Raw genomic sequence first — 21405 nt, 5'->3', positions numbered from 1 at the left:
TTTTGGTGTACATGGATTCCAGACCAACATTTTCCCTTGTCTACATGTTGGTGACTGTCACTGGGAAGAGATTAACCAGCTACTAACAGCAGTAATGACAATAATAGTCATAATAATAATTATATTTACCTTTTAATTTAATATTCACTATGTGCCAGGTTCTATTATCATTACTTTTGTTACCCTGATACTAAAGCCAAGGTAAGGACACTACAAGATAAGAAAATTACAAGCCAATATAACCTGATGAACATAGCTGTGAAAATCCTCAACAAAATATTAGCAAACTGAATTCAACAATACATTAAATGGATCATACATAATGATCAAGTGGGGTTTATTCCAGGGATGCAAGGATGGTTCAATATCTGCAAGTCAATCAATGTGATACTCCACATTAACAAAATGAAGGATAAAAATCATATGATCATCTCAATAGATGCAGCAAAAGTAGTTGACAAAATACAACATTCATTCATAATAAAAACTCTCAGCAAAGGTAATATAGAGGGAATATACCTCAATATAATAAGAGCTATTTTTACTCAATAGTAAAAAAACTGAAAGCATCTCCTCTAAAATCTGGAACAAGGCAAGGATGCCCACTTTTGCCACTTCTATTCAACATGGTACTGGAAGTCCTAGCCAGAGCAATTAGGCAAAAAAATAAAAAATAAAATGCATCCCAGTCAGAAAGGAAAAAATAAAATTGGCTTTGTGTACATATGAAAATTTTATATGTAGAAACCCCTAAAGATTCCACACCAAAAAAACCTGTTAGAACTAATAAATTCAGCAAAGCTTAAAAAAATTCAGCAAAGTTGCAGGGTACAAATGAACATACAAAAATAAGTTGCATTTATATAAACTAACAACAAATCTAAAAAGGAAATTAAAGAAATAATCCCATTTAGAATAGCACTAAAAGAATAAAATATCTAGTAATAAACTAAAAAAAGATACAATAATCAAAACAGTATCATATTGGCATAAAAACAGAGATATAAACCAATGGAACAGCACACAAAGCCCCAAAATTAAGCTACATGTATGCAGCCAACAAATCTTCCACAAGGGTAGCAAAAATACACCAGGGGGAAATGGTAGTGTCTTCAATAAACCGTGTTGTGAAAACTGGATATCCATAAGCAAAAGAATGAATTTGGACTCTTATCTTACACTATATACAAAAATCAATTCAAATTGAATTAAAGACTTAAAAGATATACCTGAAACCATAAAACTCCAAGACGAAAACATAAAGAAAAGGTTTTTTGACATTAGCCTTGTCAATGATTTAATGGATGTGACACCAAAAACACAGCCAACAAAGGCAAAATATAGACAAGTAGGATTACATCAAACTAAAAAGCACAACAAAGTAAACAATCAACAGAATGAAAAAGCCACCTACATAATAGGAGAAAATATAGGCAAACTATCTATCTGATACGGGGTTAATTTCCAAAATATATAAGGAACACCTACAACTCAATAGCAAAAACTCAAATAACCGTCTTTAAAAATGGGCAAAGGAACCGAATAGACATTTCTTCAAAGACATACAAATGGCTAACAGGTATATAAAAAGGTGCTCAACATTACTAATCATCAGGGAAATGCAAATCACAATGAGATATCACCTTACACCAGTTAGGATTCTTATTATTAAAAAAAATGATAAGTGTTGGCAATGACATGAAGAAAAGAGAACACTGGTACAGTATTGGTGAGAATGTTAACTGGTATAGCCGCTATGGAAAACAGTATAGCGTTTCCTCAAAAATTTAAAAATAGAACTACCAAGGATCCAGCAACTATCAGGTGATCCAGCAATGCCACGTCTGGGTGTATACCCAAAGCAATTGAAATCAGTATCTTGAAGAGATATCTACACTCCCATATTCATTGCAGCAGTAATCACAATAGCCATGATATGGAAGCAACCTAAATGTCCATAGATGAATGAGTAGATAAAGAAAATGTGGTATATATATATACCACACACACACAATGGGATGTGTATATATATACACACACACCCCCCACAATGAAATATTATTCAACCTTATAAAAGGGAAATTCTGCCTTTTGGGACAACATGGGTAAACCTGGAGGACATTATGCTAAGTGAAATAAGCCAGACACAGAAGGACAAATATTACATGATACCACTTAGATGAGGAATTTAAAATTGTCAAACTTACAGAAACAGAAAGTAGAATGGTGGTTGCCAGGGGCTGGGGGGAGGGGGAAATGGGGAGATATTAATCAAAGGGTACAACATTCTACTTATGCAAGACAAATAAGTCCTAGAGAGCTCCTGTACAGCATAGTGTCTCTAGTTATCAATACTGCATTGTAAACTTAAATATTTACTAAGGGAGTTAATCTTACTTGAATTCTTATCAGAAAATAATAGGAAAGAAAGAAAAAGAGGAGAGAGACAGAGAAAGAGAGAGAGGAAGGAAGGAAGGAAGGAAGAAGGGAGGGAGTGACGGAGGGAGGGAGGGAGTGAGAGAGTGAGGGAGGGAAGGAGGGAGGGAGAGAGAGAGAGAGAAAGAGAGAAAGAGAGGAAGAAAGGAAGAAAGAAAGGAAGGAAGGAAAGAAAGGGAAACTTTTGGTGGTGATGGATAAGTTTATGGCATAGATTGTAGAGATGGTTTCACGGGTTTATACTTACCTCCAAATTCATCCAACTATATAAATTAAATATGTACAGCTTTTTGTATGTCACTCATACTTCAATAAAACGGTTTTAACATATAAAAACTTAAAAAATAAGTATGTTCTTAAATGTCATGGGGAAGGATAAAGAGACAGAGCACAACAGGGGGTGCCCTTTTAGAGAGACTGGTGAGGACAAGGCAGTCCGAAGAGGTGATTTTGAGCAGAGACTTCAATGAAGCTAAGAAGCATGTGGTGTGTAGATCTGAAGGAAGAACATTTCACACAGAGCGACAGGCCCTGGCACAGGGACACACTTGCTCAGTTACTGGTAAAAGGTCAGTTGTGGAAAGGTCAGCATAATTGAAAGGGAGAGTGGTAAGAGAGAAGTTTGCAGAACTAGAGATAGTCAGGAGTCATATGATATAAGCTGTGGAAGCCACTGGATAGACTTTAAATTTTATTCACTGAGATATCAAGCTATATATATCATTCTCATCTTACCTTTCTCTCTAATTTGTTTCCAAGATTTATCTATGTTTGTACACATAGATCCATTTCATTCATTGTAAATACTATATACTATTCCATCTTACAAATGTACTACAATTTTCTGTGCCAGCCTCTTATTGATAAACATTTAGGTTCCTTGTACTTTTCAAATCTTTGGGTTGTTGTTATTCATTCAGAAAGTCTCTGCCTTAAATTAAGACTCATTGGTTTATTCATTATGATAAACTGATATTGTGATAAATTATGTGATTTTGTGAAATTATTGTGATATTATGATAAATTGATATTGTGAATGGATATTATGATAAACTGATATTGTGAAATAGTTTCTTCAGTTTAGTTTTGTGGGCTTTAATTTACCATATTTTTCTCTCGTTTTATATTTCTCCTTTTCCCGCCCGCTGTTGGATAGATTGCATTTCCTTAATTCCCATATCGGCCTTCTCTGGTTTGAAATTAAAACAGTATACTTTTAGGTTGACCTTTCAATGCTTAACACACATGCTTATTTTTTAAAAGGCTAACGTGATTGTTTCCAAACAATGCAATTCCATACCCTTCGCATCTTCCATAGTCTGGAAATCTAGGATTTAATGCTCACGTTTTTAAAAATTCCACCAAAATTGCCATTAGGTTCCTTTTTAATTCCAACCAACACTTATGGAGATATAACAACTGTTGCCAATGTCCATGTGTACAATTGCTTTGTATCTATTTCTTCATCTGTGTTCTTTTTCTCTTTTTATTGCAGAAGTACATATTTTGAAAGAATTTTCCGTAAATTCAGTAAATTCAGTCTTTTATGTCTGAAATCCTCTTTGTTTTTCCTCGCAATTACTGCACTGTCACCTGACATTTACGGATGCTAAAGAACAGTCTACCATCCTGTTTCTTTTCAAGTGATCGCTATTCCTTCTTCTTTGGTACTTGGTCTCTGTACCACAGCGTGTCTGGGTGGGAATTTGTTTTTATTTCTGCTGCTTGGAGCTTACTACAAACCTGCAATCTGAGTCTTCACATCTTTCATCAATTCTGGAAAAATGTCAACAAACTATCTTAGAATATTGCATCTTTGCCATTTTCTCAATTCCCTGCTTCTGCAACTTTTAATAGAGAAAGGCTGGAGCTTTGCCTTCTCTCCTCTGTTTTTCAAATTCTTTCTCCTATTTTCTATTCCTTTTCCTCACTGACTGTACTCAATGATTTCATCATATCTGTATTCCAATTAATTAAGCTTACTAATGCTTTGCTCAGCTTTTCATAGTCTAATGCTTAAAATATCTTGGGATTCTTTTACAGTTGTAAAATCCATTTTTAAGACAGTCTCATTCTTATTTAATGATTTCTTTCCTTTCTCTTTGATTAGTTCAAATACACTTGATGTAAACCCTCAGAAGTTGAATATTTATAGAGTATAAACCTCTTGTTTTTCTATCAGCTAGCTCTCACCCATAGCAGTTTGTTTCCTGGTAGCATTGTAACATTTTACGGTGATCTTGTAACATTTTACAGTTTCTCCCTTGGAATCAGCAGTGTCCCAGTTTGCAGTGTAGAGGAGGAAGAAATATTCCTATATCCTCTAGGTCCTGTCTTGTCTAAGAATTAAATTGACATGAGACAGAATAACAAGAGAAAATCAAACAAAATTTAATAACATGTATACATGGGAGAAACCCAGGAAAACTGAGTAATTCCCCAAAATGGCCAAAGCCACCACCTTAAATGAAGACAAAGGAGCTAAGGACAAAGGAGGATGTTGGGTTAGTGGTTTGGGGATTGAAAGGGGAGGAAGGCAATGTACATGGAGACGAAAAAGCAAATGTCTGGTAAACAAGTGTTTGCAGGACCATCTATAGACAATGGGACCTGAAAGAGATCTTTTGATAAAATGGCTCTTGCTAGAAGCCTTCCTGTCTACCACACCTAGAGTTATCTGTGGTGATAGCTCCTTCCTAAGATAGCCCCATCTAACTTAAATACTCTTAGGCAATTTGGGGGAAGCTCAAGGTTTCTTTCAGAGTCTTTTGTCCTTAAAAATAATCAAACCAAAGAGACAAATTTTGGGGTGGCCAATTCTAATCCCCCACAGTAGCATTTGTTCCTGTTACGGTTACAAGCTTCACAAAGAATCTGGACGAATTTTATCTTTCTCATGAGAAATTCCCTTATCATCTATGTCATGTGAAATTAGACTCCGTATCTTGACTTGGCATCTGCTTGGTATTCTAGTTTTGTGTTGGTGGCATTGCTTCTCTGGGCTAATGGGCACTTTTTCTAATCTCCCCTTCACAGAGGAAGCAGTGCTTCAGGACTTTTGGCTTTACATTGGGAGCTCAATTTTGGTTTCTTCTCAAATTTGGAATCTCACCTCCTGTGCTTATGCTGGTGATAAAACCCTAGACCCTAAGCCTGTAACTGGTTCTAATATTTGCATCAACCATTTAGCTTTTAGATCTCTCCCAGAAACAGTTTCTTGGATATTTTCCTTTTTGCTTGCAATGCTTGTTTTGTTTATATTTTTTTTTTAACGAAGCCATGTGTTTTCCCTAAGTATAATTCTAATCCTTTTCTCATTGAACTGGCTATATCTAAGCTCTTGAGAACTAAAATCTTTCTATACACTGAATGTTTATGTCCCACCAAAATTCGTATGTTGAAATCCTTACCCCAACGTGATGGTATTAGGAGATGGGACTTTTGAGATGATTAGGTCATGAAGGTGGAGGCTTTATGAATGGGATTAGACCCAGAGAGCTCCTACGCCCACCATTGTAAGGACACAATGAGCAGATAGCTGTCTATGAACAAGGAAGCAGGCCCTGACCAAATACTGAATCTGCTGGCACCTTGATCTTGGACTTCCCAGCCTCCAGAATTGTGAGAAAATTTCTGCTGTTTATGAATCACCCAGTCTATGGTATTTTGTTATAGCAGCCTGAACAAATTAGGACAAATGTCAAATGTCTCTTAAAAAGTTATAGAAACCCAGCTTAAAGTCTATCAAAAAACCAGCATATTGTGGTTGAAACTATGTAGGTTCAAAGTTTTGCTCTTTTATCAACCAGCTGGGTGGTTCTGGGAAAATTACATAAATTCTCAGGGCCCCATTTTCTTCATCTCTGCTTGCTTGACTATGCCTTCTTTGGCAAATTTTTGTCTCTTTTTCTACCTTTTCTTTTTGAGCCAAATAAGCCACTCAAAAAAAGTTTGTCCTGCCTATCCACATTTCTCTTCTGCTCATTGTTGCATTAACTTTCTGAAATCCATCTTTCGTGTGCACTACTGCAATGCAATTGTTTAGTTAATGACCATTTTTTTGGCAAATCCAGTAGCTAGAAGTAAAATGGAGCTCTTTCATTAGAAATCTCAAAGTCACGGAAACCAGAATTTCAAGACTCATTTTTCCATTTGAAGCATATTGATAGAGTTTCATTGGTCTTCATGGCTTTTGTGAAGCTGACTGAAAATGGAATTGGGGTAGTAGTGGCAAAAAAGTGTCTTTGTGGGGCCTGCCCCATGGCCAAGTGGTTAAGTTCGCGTGCTCTGCTTCAGTGGCCCAGGGTTTCACCAGTTCGGATCCTGGGCGCCGACATGGCACCACTTGTCAGGTCGTGTTGAGGCAGCGTTCCATATAGCACAACCAGAGACACTCACAACTAGAATATACAACTATGTCCTGGAGTGCTTTGGGGAGAAGAAAAAAGAAAGACTGGCAACAGATGTTAGCTCAGGTGCCAATCTTTAAAAAAAAAACAAAGAAAAGTGCCTTTGTGACTCCTTATTGGCCTCAGTGGCTTTTCCATCAAACATCCCAACAGAAAGTCTGAGTCAGAACAGCAGATGAGTAAAGAGTCAAACAGAACATCATAACTGAGGATCTGTATTCACGAGAAGTCTTAAGTCTCCCAGTCAAAATTGGAGGGAGCATTTAGAATGACAGAGTCATTTCAGTAATTGCTTTCATAGCCATCTGACTCTCGCTCATCTTTTTATTTACTACTTTCGAAATCCTGGCTTATTTCAGCCCTACGGTGTGTGAAAACAAATCATAATTCTGAACTCTTGAGCCAGCTCAACAAGAAAAGTTGCTATCAAGACCACACTCTTCACAGTTTTGAATGGATAGCACCCTAAGAACTATTTGCAAAACTAAAACAAAAAATAGAGCAATAAGTTTTTGCCGTGAACCAGTTGCGAGAACATTTTGATGGTAAAAATATAATCAAGTATTGATTTTTATGTCCTACAAAACTAAAAAAGTCACTTTCAACAGATTTTCCCATAACACAAAAAAGTGAATAATTTTTTTTCATTATTTATAATTACTCTTTAGAAATTTGAATCTGGTTTGTTTAGGGTCCTTCATGAACTGCAGGAATATAAATGAATTTCTCGGCACTTAAAAAGAAAGTTTTGAAAAACACATACGCTATTGTCTATAGTCACTGGAGAAATTAAATAGATTTTTCATGCAAAAACAAAAATGGAAAAAGTTAGTTAAATAATAATTTGTCCAAAACTACTAGATGAAATTAATCTACCTTTGTGCTCTAGTTGCTTGCACAACCTCATATGAGCCACAAAAGAAAGTAATAGTCCATCTTAAAATAAAATACAGAAAAGTCCGCATGACGCTGCTATCTTTTTTTTTAAAGATTGGCCCAGAGCAAACATCTGTTCCAAATCTTCATTTTTTTTTTCTTCCTCTCCCCAAAGCCCCCCAATACATATTTGTATATTCTAGTTGTAGGTCCTTTTAGTTGTGCTGTGTGGGACGCCATCTCAGCATGGCTTGATGAGCGGTGGCAGGTCCGCACCCAGGATCCGAACCAGCAAAACCTTGGGCTGCCACAGCGGAGTGCACAAACTTAACCTCTCCGCCACAGGACTGGCCCAACTCTGCTATTTTTATAAATGTTTTCCTATTTTCTATTAAACAGTTAGAAGCAAAGTCTAAAAAAGAGTAAATTTTATTATAAAACGAATAAAGAAAGAAATGACTTGAATGGGATGTCGATGTTGTGTAACAGGAGTAGAATACACGCGGATGGGGATAATTTGCAAAGGGCAGTACTACGTCACTAAATTTAGGCCGCAAAGCTGAGAGCCTAAAGGATTTCAGATACCCCTACAAGACTTCAAGCTAACTTCGGACTGATAAACTGAGCCTTGTAATTGATTATTGGATCAAAGTATCAGTAGAAGTTTAAAATATACATATAACTGTATGTTGAGAGAGAGATATAGGGATAGATGTGTTTTAGATGTACCTCTAAATACACAGAGATTTTTTTTTTAAATCTTTCCTACTATTACGTTTGGGCAGTAACAAAAGATTTTGTCAGGCAGCCAAATGTCAATATTGTGCACGTTCATTTCGTGATTATACTCCTTATAAGGAATTTTGCATTCAGTGCTGCCTATGCCAGACAATGCCATTAGGAAGGTTGCTTTTTCTGAATTTCTTCTGGGTCCATCATATAGTTTTAAATTTCACAGTTTAGTATCTGCACTTGTCAGTAAGGCATGTAGCCAAGTGTTGATCTACGGCACTGCAGAGCAGACAGAGCCAGGCATTGCCGCAAAGTTGGGTCTTCCCTTGTGTGTGTTTGTCTGCTGAAATGGAGACGCACTATGAAAAATTCAAAATGAAAGCATTGTTGCTTGAGATAAATATGGGCTCAAACGCCTGTTCAATAACATAAGAATCCCCCACAGGACTGAGAGCCTCCAATAATCTAGACTGGACCTTTTGAATTAATGCCATGAACCCTGTGCTCGCTACATAATTGCAGTTAGAAAACTGTTCCCGCAATTGACCAAAGTTATCAGGTTTCATACCTCCTTTTACTTATCTTGACAGCTCACACTTGTGATACAAGGCAGCTGCCAGGATTCTGTGCTGCCATTAAGTGGCAAGAGAAAATTGCAGAGTTCAAATAAGGCCACCAACTGAAAAGCAGACTCAGTATTTGGGATTAAAATGTACTTCGATGAGGTACATTCTGCCTAGTTTGTCTATGAATTTTATTTTCCATTTATTTGAATTGAGATTAAAATTATAAGGTTGAAACTCTTCAAGTAAATTCATAATAATGTTGTTTTTCAGAATTCTAATGCTATACTCTCTGGAATTAATTTTAATTTCAAGAAAGGTTTCCTAAGTGTTTACCCACACTCCTTATAGTTGCCTAATTTTCTGGTGAAAAAAAAGTCACTGAATTAATATCCATATGCTGATATGAACTGTCACAAAGGAAGTAATGATGTGATTTGTCTACATCGACCTGACGTATTGGTTAAGATAGCCTCATTGTGGTGATTTGAATTGAAGAAGATTTTGGAGAAATTTCTCAGGTGTGGCATGAAGAAAACCACAAAGTGGGGACTGGCTGAGAAATCTATGCTGCCTTGTAAATATTCACACCAAGTGTTCAGACGCAAAGAAGAATGTTGCTACGCCAGCAAAATCTAAAGTTCTCAGGAAGGAGTATAATTACTACATCTTTCTCTTTCTTTAACTTTACAATTGATCTTTCCATGATCAGTCATATCTCAAGGAATATAAAAGTATAATAGTACCATAAAGTACTAATGAATTTGTTTGCAAAAAGACTTTTTATCAATATAACAAAATTACTGTGGTAGTAGAGATGTTATTACCTATATTGACCTTACTTGTCTCTGCTTGGCCAATTTGGATCACCTGTTTAAACTTTTACCTTATATCCAGAATCTAAATATAATGAGATCAAAGTGGTGAACATCGGGGCTGCTTTGGGCATTGTTCACATGTACAACATACATATTTCTTCCAGCAGGAGCAATCCAGGACAAAATTTCTTTACTATATTCCCAAAAAAGTAAGATTTGTTATACATGGTTATTTAATATTAATCATTTCTACAACATATCATGGAAGTGCTATTCTTTTGCTATTAGAGAGATATTTCAGACAGTCTTGAAATTGCGGCCAAACAAGAATTTTTCATAATCTAAAATGTACCTCCACAAAGCCCCAAATTATGTTAAATTTGAGTATCTCTTGGGATCCTATTCTTTTGAAGTATAAAAGTAATCTTGTTGTATCTAAGACAACATTTTTATGAAAAAAAAATAAAATAACAATATACAGTTTAAAATATTGATGCTGGTCTTCAACCATAGAAGAGGGGTAAATTCTAAATGATCAACACCTGGAATAACTCTTCAAAATAAGGAATAGTGAGATATAAAAAAGAGAAATGCATCTTCCATAGTTATATTCTGATAAATTTATTATTTGCAAACTTGTGAAAGAGTAAAAGCTACTGTGCAGTGAGTTTCAGAATTTTATCACGTTTCTTGTTGTATATTCATTCAGCTACTGTATTCACTTCAAAAGGAGAAAACAAGAACAGTATTCCCTTTAAAGGGACAACAAAAGGAAGGTAAGTCATGGAGAATTTTTAGTTCTCATTGACTAGCAAAAGATTACTGTCACTTTGTATTAAAGTTCCTGAATTTATCTTCTTATCTGCATGGAGCAAAGTAATCTGGCATTGCTTCAAGTTGTTATTTGTCTCCTTTCAATGCAAGCTATATTAAATAGTATGTAAATAAACATGTCAAGCAAAACCTATTTATTGTCACAGGAAAGTCATTTGGTAGACGGCTTGTCAGAGGCTGGAAAATTAACATCTTTCCCAAACAATTTTTCTTCCTAACAGGTTGATACATTTAAGACAAATATATAACATAGCCTGGCGTTATTAAAGGTATAACTATGCCTCCTGCATCTGAAGCTTAATAGAAAGTAATAAAACAAATTTTAAGTTTTGCTATGGCTTTGATACAAAGTAAGTTTGTGTTTTAACTTTAATTGAATTTTAATCATTTTGTAAGGTATATTGATGCCGATATGTTCATTACTCCACAATAGAGAAATTAAGCACTGATCAAACTTACCAAAACCACAGAGAGAAAGAAACACAGTTGGAAGAGCTATTCTCATTCACCATTAGTTTTCACTTATCTGGCTGCCCCATCCTCCTGTTCTGTGATAGGAAGGTAGCAGAAAGGGAACATGGGTCTCAGATGAACCCTTCCTGGACTGGAGCTTTTGGGAATGTCTTCCAAGGATTTGAGGAAAAAACAACCAAGTTTGATGTATTCAATGTCCTGTAATCTGCAATTAAGCATCCTCGGAGCAAGCAAAGACACCAACAATAAATACAGAGCTGAAGGAGGGGCAATAAAAGAGTATCCAACATTTCTGTCATCACAACAGTGTGAAGAATAATGCCTGAACCTAAAGGTTAAAGCCCCAAACAAACAAAATTATTCATCAATCCGTTGCATAGTGCACATGATACGATGGCAAATGCATCAGTCATAAAGGCACAATGGTAACCCTTAAGATATTTGCTCTGAGATTTGTTATTATGATTATCATTAGAAGGAGGAGGAGAAATAGTTATGGATTTGGAGTAATCCATCGACACCAATTTATAGAGTCCAGATTTACATCTACAGACAGAAAAGTTCACCAAGTTTAGCAAGAGTGGAAGCTAATTTCCTATCAGAGAGCAATCCTTTCTCTTGACTCAAAAATATCACATACTAACCAACAAGATAATCGGCCAGCTCAAAACTTTCAATGGTTCCCCTCTTTCTAACAAATTAAATACAAAATCTTTAACCTGTGCTTTGGACCTACTTAAACCACTTTGGCTTTTTACATTTCTTCATTTGGGGTAGGGAGTGATAACCAGTCTCTAGTAGACAGATATAGGTGAGAAATATAGGTTTCCTTCCCCCATCACTACAACTAAGTGATATAAAATCAAGTCTCAGACTTAATTCTGTCCCCCCCACACACACACACATACCAGCAACCTGGCACACTCAGTATCACGTAATCTTTTGTTATTTGATCAATAATATCTCAGGTCTTTCTTCCCTTTCACCCTCCACCTATGACCTTGTGGATGAGATTCACTTGAGGCAAATGGAACAATGTGGTAATGGCAGACTTTGGCCACTTTTCTTATTGCAATCAGGTGACATTAATAGGCAGGGTAGAATGAAGCCCTAAACCAAGAATGTGATCAAAGGATGATAGGCTGCTGAGCTCCCTAAATTCTCAGGCCTTGTCTGTGCAAGGGGAGAGGGTTGATAGATTTTCTCAATGCCATCCATGTATCTTGAATGAGACACATCTTACCAATGGAAAAGTATTTCCAGCACTGTTTATGCTACTTAAAAAGAAATGAGTAGTGCAGATCAAGATAACAGATAATGAAACCACTTGTAACAGCTCTCTTTGGAGGCTGGAATCTTCATTACGGTTTTTCAAATGATAAATAAGCACCCCTGGACGTCTATTCCTGGTTATTTGGGAGTATTTCAAATATTGCCTAATGCCTCTAGGGGGTAGATTAAAACTAACACCTTTCCATAAACTTTCTATACCACTGTCTGCGCTAAAGATTTTTTTTTTTTCAGTCACAGAAAATACGACACATTCAAGGCCCCCAGTAATAGAGTTCTCTTTATAATCTTCCCTAAATTCTCCCTTACATGCTCCTATGACATAACTCACTACACTTGAACACATCCTGTGCCATTGTCTATTTTCCCTATCTGGAAAATTTCTTTCTCCCTACTTCTATTCAAAAAATTTAATCTATCCTCAAAAACATTTTTAAAACAAATGTCTTTTTACCTTTATTTATCATACATTTAATAACATCTATGAACACACTTCTATATATATATATTTTTTTTCTTTTTGAGGAAGATTAGTCCTGAGCTAATATCTGCCACCAATTCTCTTTTTTGCTGAGGAATATTGGCCCTAAGCTAACATGCATGTGGATCTTCCTCTACTTCATATGAGGGACACCACCACCGCATGGCCTGATAAGTGGTGCATAGGTCCACGCCCAGGATCTGAACTGGTGAACCCCAGGCCACGGAAGTGGAGTGTGCAAACTTAACCACTACACCACCAGGCCAGCCCCAGAACACACTTCTACATCTTTAATAACAAACTTCTTTAATTCCTTTATTGACTATACATTTATTGAACACAGACTACCTGCTAAGTAATGAGACCAAATGATATAGTTTGTCCCTGAACCCAGGAAGGTTACCAGCATGCAAGCAAGCCAGGAAAAAACAAAGTGATGGGTGGACTAGTGGAGAAGTTTATGATAAATTTGTTGCTAATACAGCCTGAGGAAGGGACTGTCTAAATCGTCTTGGGAGATTCTTGAAGCCTTTTCAAAAGAATACAGCTTGAGGTGAGATTAAAGATAAGTAGAAGCGATTCTATTAAAAATAGGCAAAAGCAGAGAAGCATGAGAGAGGAAAATTTGATTTTACAAGGACATATTATATGATCATTTTTGTTCCTGGGTGTTACCATGTATGTGTACCATGGTAAGAAATTTGAATAGTATTTTATAGAGTGTGGCAGCCATTGAGATAGAAAACGTAGGACATGATTTCAAATTACTTTAGAAAGATCACTCTTACTGCCATGTGGAAGATAGATTGGAGAAGGCAGGACTGAGTGAATCAGAATTACAAATGGTTCAAATGAATAACAAGGAAGGCCTGAAGTAAGTCAGTGACAATGGGGATAAAGAAGGTGGAAATGGGACCAAATATGATATTTCATTAAAAAGCATTAACAGAAAGACTTATTCACAGCAAAATTATGAGAGTGAAGAAAGTTTTGACAGTTAAGATGACTGTCAGGCCTGTTATATCAGTGTCTGTGCCACAAAAAGGGAGAAGAGACGCAGATGGAGAGGCATCTCAGTGCAGAGAAAGTCAGGTTTCAATTTTAGAAATGCAGAGTCTGAAAAGTCCATGGAATGTCTAAAAGATAGTTTTATATGTAATTCTTGAGCACATGAAAAAATACTCGATAGAAAGCTAAATTCAGGGAGCCGGCCCCATGACCAACTGGTTAAGTTTGTGTAGTCTGCTTTGGTGGCCCGGAGTTCACTGGTTAGGGTCCTGGGCACAGACCCACACACTACTCATCAAGCCATGCTGTGGTGGCATGCCACATAGAAGATCTGGAATGACCTACAACTAGGATATACAACTATGTACTGGGGCTTTGGGGAGGGAAAAAAAAAGAGGAAGATTGACAAAAGGTGTTAGCTGAGGGCCAATCTTCTTCAGCAAAAAGCAGTCTAAAAAAAAGAAATATAAATTTGGGTTCATTGTTATAGACTGAGATGCAAGAATGGACATGAACAAGAGTACCTGAGTAAAGCACTAAAATAGAAGGAAAAGAAGGCCTAGGCCTCAATCCTTGGAAATAGAATCATTTAAGACATGGATGGAGATAAATATTCTATGAAGAGATGTAGGAGGGATAAGTCAGAGAATAAGAAGAGAACCAAAAGAAATCAAGGGAATGGGAAGCAAAAGAGAAAAGAATTTCAAGATAAAGAATGTCCATGTCGTCTGTTACTCTAGGAGAGTAAGTAGAAGAAAAAGGGGAAAAAAAGAATCCATTAGATCTGATTCCTAGAAACTCGGAGTTGACCACAGTGAAAATAGGTTCAGTGAAGTAGTGGGACAGAATGAAGATAAAATAGCTCACTCAATGTTGCCCTTATTCTCTCTTTAAATGGTAATACTAAGTCATTTTGTTCTCTTCTAATCCCCTCTACTATTATGTCATATGACTTATCTTGGTTTCCACTCTAGCACCTAGGGCTACACCTCATAAAAAATTTCCTGAACTATTTTCATCTTCTACACGATACTCAAAATAGTAAACCTGCCCAAATGAAAAATTCATCTGTAAAATGTATTTTCCTATATACAAAAGCTATAAAGTTTTATTTTCTAGGGAAAAAATTAATAAAAGTTCCATATCCGGCATGGTGCTGCTCATGTATTTTGAATTTACATAGGAAGAAGAGGCAGTCATCGAGACCTAACACTCTGCAAGCGAATGTGAGTCCCAGGGGCTTCCTGTGGAAGAGGAAGATACTTTAAATTCTTGTATTGCAGGCTTCATAACCTCAGGGATGTACAGGAAGGAAAAGGAGACAGGGGCTCGGCAGGAGGAGATAGTGATTGCTCCAGAGGCATGTGGGCACAGAGAAGGAAACATGGGAGACAATCCAATCACAGTTGTTGTCTGTTAGAGACAATAACTGTCTGACTCACTGATAGACTTTGGCTCCTCGAAGCAGACCAACAAAATTCCCTCTCATGGCCAAAATTACAAAGTGTTAACAGTCGTCTGGCACCTAGAGAGTTTAAAATTCAAGACCAGTCAACAATCAACTGTATACAGTTTGCTGTGATTCTCCCAAGAGCCATCCTGAGCCTTTCTACCACTTTCTACACTGTGTTTGCTGCTTTTGTGATTTTATGCCTCTGGGCCAAAATGAGAATATACCACAAGTGACTCTGGCCCTGGACTAGATAAATAATTAATTCTCAACTCAGCCAGAAGCCGCTACTGCTGGCTTCAGTTGACAAAAAGCAACTATTACCCTGACTCTGATGCCGAGTGCACAGACTTGGTGAAAGCCCTGGAGTGTCACGATATTTGCAGTATGTGTGAATGACAATCTCCTTTTAATACAGTTTCCTGCATCCTACTTTCCCCAGTGATAGCCTAGTAACCAGGAGCAGCCTGGGAGAATTGCCATTCTCTCTCTCTCTTTGTTTTTCCTTACTACACAGTAGCATGATTCAGCCTGTTGCTGAAACGTATTCTGTACTGCTCTTGAAATCAGGAGATCTGTTTTTAAAATGCTAAATGCTCAAGATTGGCAGAAATTTAGAACGCCTTTAAATTTAAAACCAGTTTAAATTGCAGATATCTATCCTCAGCCTCAGAAATTCCATTGCATTCACAAAACTGACAAAACAAGCAGGTCAATGTAAAAGACTCATTACAAGTATACGAATGGGAATTTCTATTTTAAAACTTCAAAACCAGGTACTTTGGTCATTCATTTACAGTTGTTTTCCTTTTTCATGCTAACCATGGGATATGTATTAGAAAAATAACTAAGAAAAAAAATGTCTTAGTTAAGATGAAGTATTTCTCTTCACTAGATTAGACATATATATATATACATATATGCATACAGAAATATTTACACTTATACATTTTTTACAGCCTAATTTTTTTCAAAGCAACGATTTTGAGTAAACTAAAGATAAAAAATCAGTGCAACTGATTCAAGTAATCTAGAGGTTTAAATGATGCCTAGAGGGTGAAAGAAATGCATTTAATATGTACCCACTTATGTCACTGGTGCCATCCTCATCACCCAAGGCCACAGTGGTTCCTGGAAGCCTCTTGGCTCTGTCTCCCTTACTACAACAATCTGTATAAAGGCTGTGAATATTAGGGCCATGGATTCAGCAACTTACGTTTCATCAATTGCCATCCCCAGTGAAGTTTTGCCACCAACTGTGAACACTGCTTTGAAGGGAGGAATAGGTCCTTCAGATATATGGGAACCAATGACTTCATGCCTCATCGGTATCTGGGACCATCTCTACTGTCTTGTTACACTCGAATACAATCGCTCCTGTCTCCCTTGTACATAACTTATTTTTCAATGTCCTTAAGCTTTTACATACAGAGAAAAAAGCAAAAAAACAGGAAGAGCTGTCGTCTTCCTGAAATTTTGATTCAAGCATGCAAAGATCCCTGAGACAAGGAAACACTAGAGGCCTTGTTTTTAGATGTAAGAATGGGAAAGGCCCAGGGGGAGAAAATTCAAAGAGCAAAACAAAAATCACTATCTCAAAAAAGGATCCTGCCGTCGTGGTGGTGAAGAGCCTAGGCAGGCCTAGATTCAGATCCTGGCCTGCCATTTGTAAGTTGCATGACCTTGAGCAAGACATTTGACCTCTTTTTTCCGCAACATTTTATTGAGGAATAATATGTAATAATATATATGCTAATATAGAGAAGAAAAGTACATTTACCTTAAATGTATAGCTCATTATATTTTCCCAAACTAAACAAACCTAGGTAACCAGCATTCACACCCAGAAAAGAATGGTCTGAGCAGCCCAGAAACCCTCCTTCTTATACCCTCCTCATCGCGTGCTAAGGTAGCCACTATTCGACTTCCAGGAGCAGAGTAGTTACTGTCGGCTTCTGTGGACACTGTCTCTGAGTCTCTTTTTGCTTCATTTGTGAAATGAGGATTATGCAATACCATCATACTGAGGTTGTTATGAGAATTAAATGAGTTAATATGTAGGAAAGGTTTAGAAGACCCTGTTACATAACAAACTCTACATCTTTATTAATTAAAAATGAAACAAATGTTTTAGAAAAATTAATCCATGCTTGATTAGTGATTTAGTATAATATAAACTGTATGAACCTAAGCCTAAGAATTGTAATTAAAAATAGTTAAAGTCACACATGATGAAGCAAATGAAGATGTGCTCTGGTTAAACCAAAAATCGGTTTCACAAATGTATCATTCACTTCTACATAGAGACCTTAGAAAAATATTATACAGATTTCTCAGATTGGTTTGATTGAAATAAAATTTAAATGTAGATATCTATCTCAATAATGATGGAACATGGCTTCTCTCTGACACACTGTTTTCTCTTGTAAAATAGTTACACATTATATTATGTGTCATTTCAAGGAACCTCTAGATATATTCAAATTTATTTAAATTTATTTTTAACAAAAAATGTGTATGTTGTCCATTTACAAGCATTATTAACTTGAAAAAATGTAGACTTAATAAGATTATAAATCTTTGGATTGAATAGATGTGTTTATTGAATTTAAAATATAGACCCCTATTGGGGCCAGCCCAGTGGTGTAGTGGTTAAGTGTGCACACTCTGCTTTGGTGACACGGGGTTAGCGGGTTCAGATTCTGGGCATAGACCTACACACCGCTCACCAAGCCATGCTGTGGTGACATGCCATATACAAAACAGAGGAAGATTGGCAAAAGATGTTAGCTCAGGGCCAATCCTCCTCACAAAGATTTATACAATCCTTATTAAAGAAAATGTATCTAGAAAAGATATACCTGCCATTAGATTAAAGTGGTTCACTACATACAATAAAAGTCATGAGATCAACATCAAGAATACTGTTTCATTTATCACATTTCATGGAATTGATTTTCTATCCTTAGACATAAGGAAATTTTGTAACAGCCAACAGAAGGCAACATGACTTGACTCCAAACACATTTTTTAAAAAGAAAAGAAAAAAGAAAGCACAAAATAATTTTTTCCAAGTTGAAAAAATAGCGCATAGATTAAAATACCATTTCATGTAAATTTTATGATATTTGCTTCCCTTTTTTGTTGACTACTGCTTTAATTTTCTGAAAATCTTTAAACTTATTCACTAATAAATTATGTTTCTAGCTATTCAGTGACATTACACAACCAAATGCTTACATCTGAAGACACTATATCCAATGTCACCTTTGGAAACTAAAATGGAGTCACTTGGGTTGGGGCCAAAATGGAGTTGGCCAATGCAAGTGCATTAAAGAAAAATGAAACTTAACCTTACCTAATATAAGTTGCAGGAATTTACAGCTCTTCTCAGAAATCAGTAGACAACACCAACCGATCCCCGAATGCCAAGTCTGTTCACGCCATCTTTGAACTTCCTTGACGCCATCTTTGAACTTCCTTGTTCCCCTGACTCAGCTACCCTGATCCAGATAAAGAAGATTCTGAAGCAACGAATGAGCTGAAAAAGCCCAATAACTTCTGCATTTACCCCCAAAAATCTTTTATTCTGTGAGCAACTCCAAACACATTGCTCTTTGGCCTTGAGTTTCTGGGCTTACAGGTTGAAACACCTCCAATAAACTCATCTTTCTGTTTGTTTTACTCACACAAAGTGGTTTGACAAAACACACGCCAAAACAACCAACAATACTAAACTTCAAAGGTTTAGTATTGAAATTGAGAAAATATTGAATGGACAAACTTAAAAACATATCATGTTAAGTTTAGGAGTACCCATGGCAGAAGGTGATTCTCCAAAGTTCCATTTTCACAAATGAAGCTCTAATTTTTGAACTATATTGAAAGCCCATATTTGGCAGATAGCCTGTTGCTTTAGGAGATTTGTTATTATGTTGCTGGGGGAAAATACTTGAATTTTTCTGGGGAGTAGGGTACACTACACCTTAGAATTTTGGCTCTAAAACACTTTTAGGTTATTAGAAGTAGTGTAGGTTCCTGAGTATGAAGTCTCTGCAGCTACACGACATTCTGTCCTCAAAGGACCTCGCGCTTGCAATCTGCTGTCGCCATCTCAAAATTCTTAATAGTTTTTGAACAAGGGGTCCTCATTTTTCTTGTGTACTAGAGCCCACACTTTGTAGTTTGTTCTGATTGGCAGACTGCTCAGTACCCCAGTTCTCCCTTTGACATACATGTTCGATGGACATTCAGCCCATTTTCTTCCACTCAGAACATCTGAAAGAGTGTAAGGAGCAGCATCTGCCTTGCCATGCCCCTGAATCATGGTGTGTCCATGTAAATGGGCTACATGCTTTGGTCTCATTTCCACTTGTGCCATCTAGGCCTTCTTTTTTTTTGGTCAATGATACCCTCTTCTCCTGTTTCTTTAGACTCAGTCTCCTCCATATTAATTTACTTTCAATCAAAACATGCCCACATAGCCTCCATATTCAGAAAAAAAAAATGTCTTTTATTAAACTTTTGTCTCCTTCTGTTTGGAAGTCTATCATTTTACAGACAAGAATCCAAAGTATGATACACTCTCCTTCATGAAAATAATATGAACCCATGGTAGGACACTAGAAAAATATATATGAATATTTTTAATAGACAAAATGTCATCTATAATTTTACTGCCTAGAGAAAATAATATTTAAAAATATTTTTTTTTCTAAGCATTTAGCATAGTTAAGATTGTATCACTTGGGTGACTGGTGTAGTGGTTAAGTTCACGTGCTCTGCTTCAGGGACCTGGGGTTTGCTGGTTTGGACCCTGGGCAAGGACCTACACACCACTCATCAAGCCATGCTGTGGTGGCATCCCACACAGAAGAACTAGAATGACTTGAAACAAGGGTATACAACTATGTACTGGGGCTTTGGGGAGAAAAAAAAGGAGGAGGTTGGCAACAGGTGTTAGCTCAGGGCCAATGTTTCTCACCAAAAAAAGGAGGATTGACAACGGCTGTTAGCCCAAGGCGAAACTTCCTGGCAAAAAGAAAAAAGAAAGATTGTATCAGTTGTTCTCAAAGTGTGACCCATAAGACGACCAAAGGAGGTCATCAAGACTCAGGGGGTCTGTGAGGTCAAGCTTATCTTCATAATAATATTAAGATTTTATTTTTATTTTTCAGCATGTTCACATTTGCAAATATGGTGCATTTGCAAGGGTGGATAAAATTGCTGTCTCCTTAACCTGAATCCAGGCAGTGGCTTCAATCCATCTAGTCACGGTATGCTTCACAATCACACCCTCAGAGGAAAAAAACCAAATGCCTTTTTACTCAAGAAGGTCCTTGATGAAGCAGTGATTTTTATTAATTTTATTAAATCTCAACCCTTAAGTACATTTTTTAATATTCTGTGGATGAAATGAGAAACCTACACAAAATACTTCTGCTGCACAGCAAAGTAAGATAGCTATCTCAAGGAAAAGCATGCGTACTATTACTGAACCAACTACTTTAATCGTGGAGCACCATGACTGACAGAAAACTATATTTATTCAGACTTGAGTACCTGGCAGAGATTTGTTTCAGAAATGAACAAAGTGAAACTGCAACTTCGGGGGAAACAATGGATATATTTGTTGCCAATGATGAAATTCGAATTTTCCCTTGAAAATTAGAATTTTGGAAAACATGTTGCCACCACTGTCAGCTTTATAGCTTCAGAGTGGTGAGAGACTTCTCTGATGAGATCGGTGGTGATGTTAACAAATTTGACTTTTGATACTGTATAACTAAATATGTTATTTGGACTACATGCATAAATTAGTGAACCAATATCTGCCAAAATCATGCATGGATAAAAGAGCCACTCAAAGTAAAAGATAGAACAATGGATTTTAATGTAACGGTATAGTAGTACAATAGTACAATAGTCCCCCTTTGTCTGTGGCCCATAGGATCCAAGACCTCCGGTGGATGCCTGAAACCGCTAATGTACCAAACTCCATACATACCGTTTTTTCCTATACATATGATGAAGC

At 36.7% G+C, this 21405-nt stretch overlaps 1 long non-coding RNA gene across 2 annotated transcripts in view; it reads right to left on the bottom strand.

Moving 5' to 3' along the window:
- The window catches only part of LOC106782668 (uncharacterized), a 192355-nt gene that overhangs the window by 3238 nt on the left and 167712 nt on the right, over positions 1-21405 (bottom strand). For both annotated transcript variants that reach the window (XR_011433194.1, XR_001379928.3), the window contains exon 3: positions 18730-18874. This is a non-coding gene — a long non-coding RNA (uncharacterized lncRNA). The remainder of the gene's footprint in view (positions 1-18729; positions 18875-21405) is intronic.

Source organism: Equus caballus, chromosome 27 (genome assembly GCF_041296265.1).
Source record: "Equus caballus isolate H_3958 breed thoroughbred chromosome 27, TB-T2T, whole genome shotgun sequence".
In the NCBI taxonomy this organism is placed as follows: domain Eukaryota; kingdom Metazoa; phylum Chordata; class Mammalia; order Perissodactyla; family Equidae; genus Equus; species Equus caballus.
The sequence above is the reverse complement of the archived record's forward strand: the minus strand, read 5'-3'. Positions and strand labels throughout refer to the sequence as shown.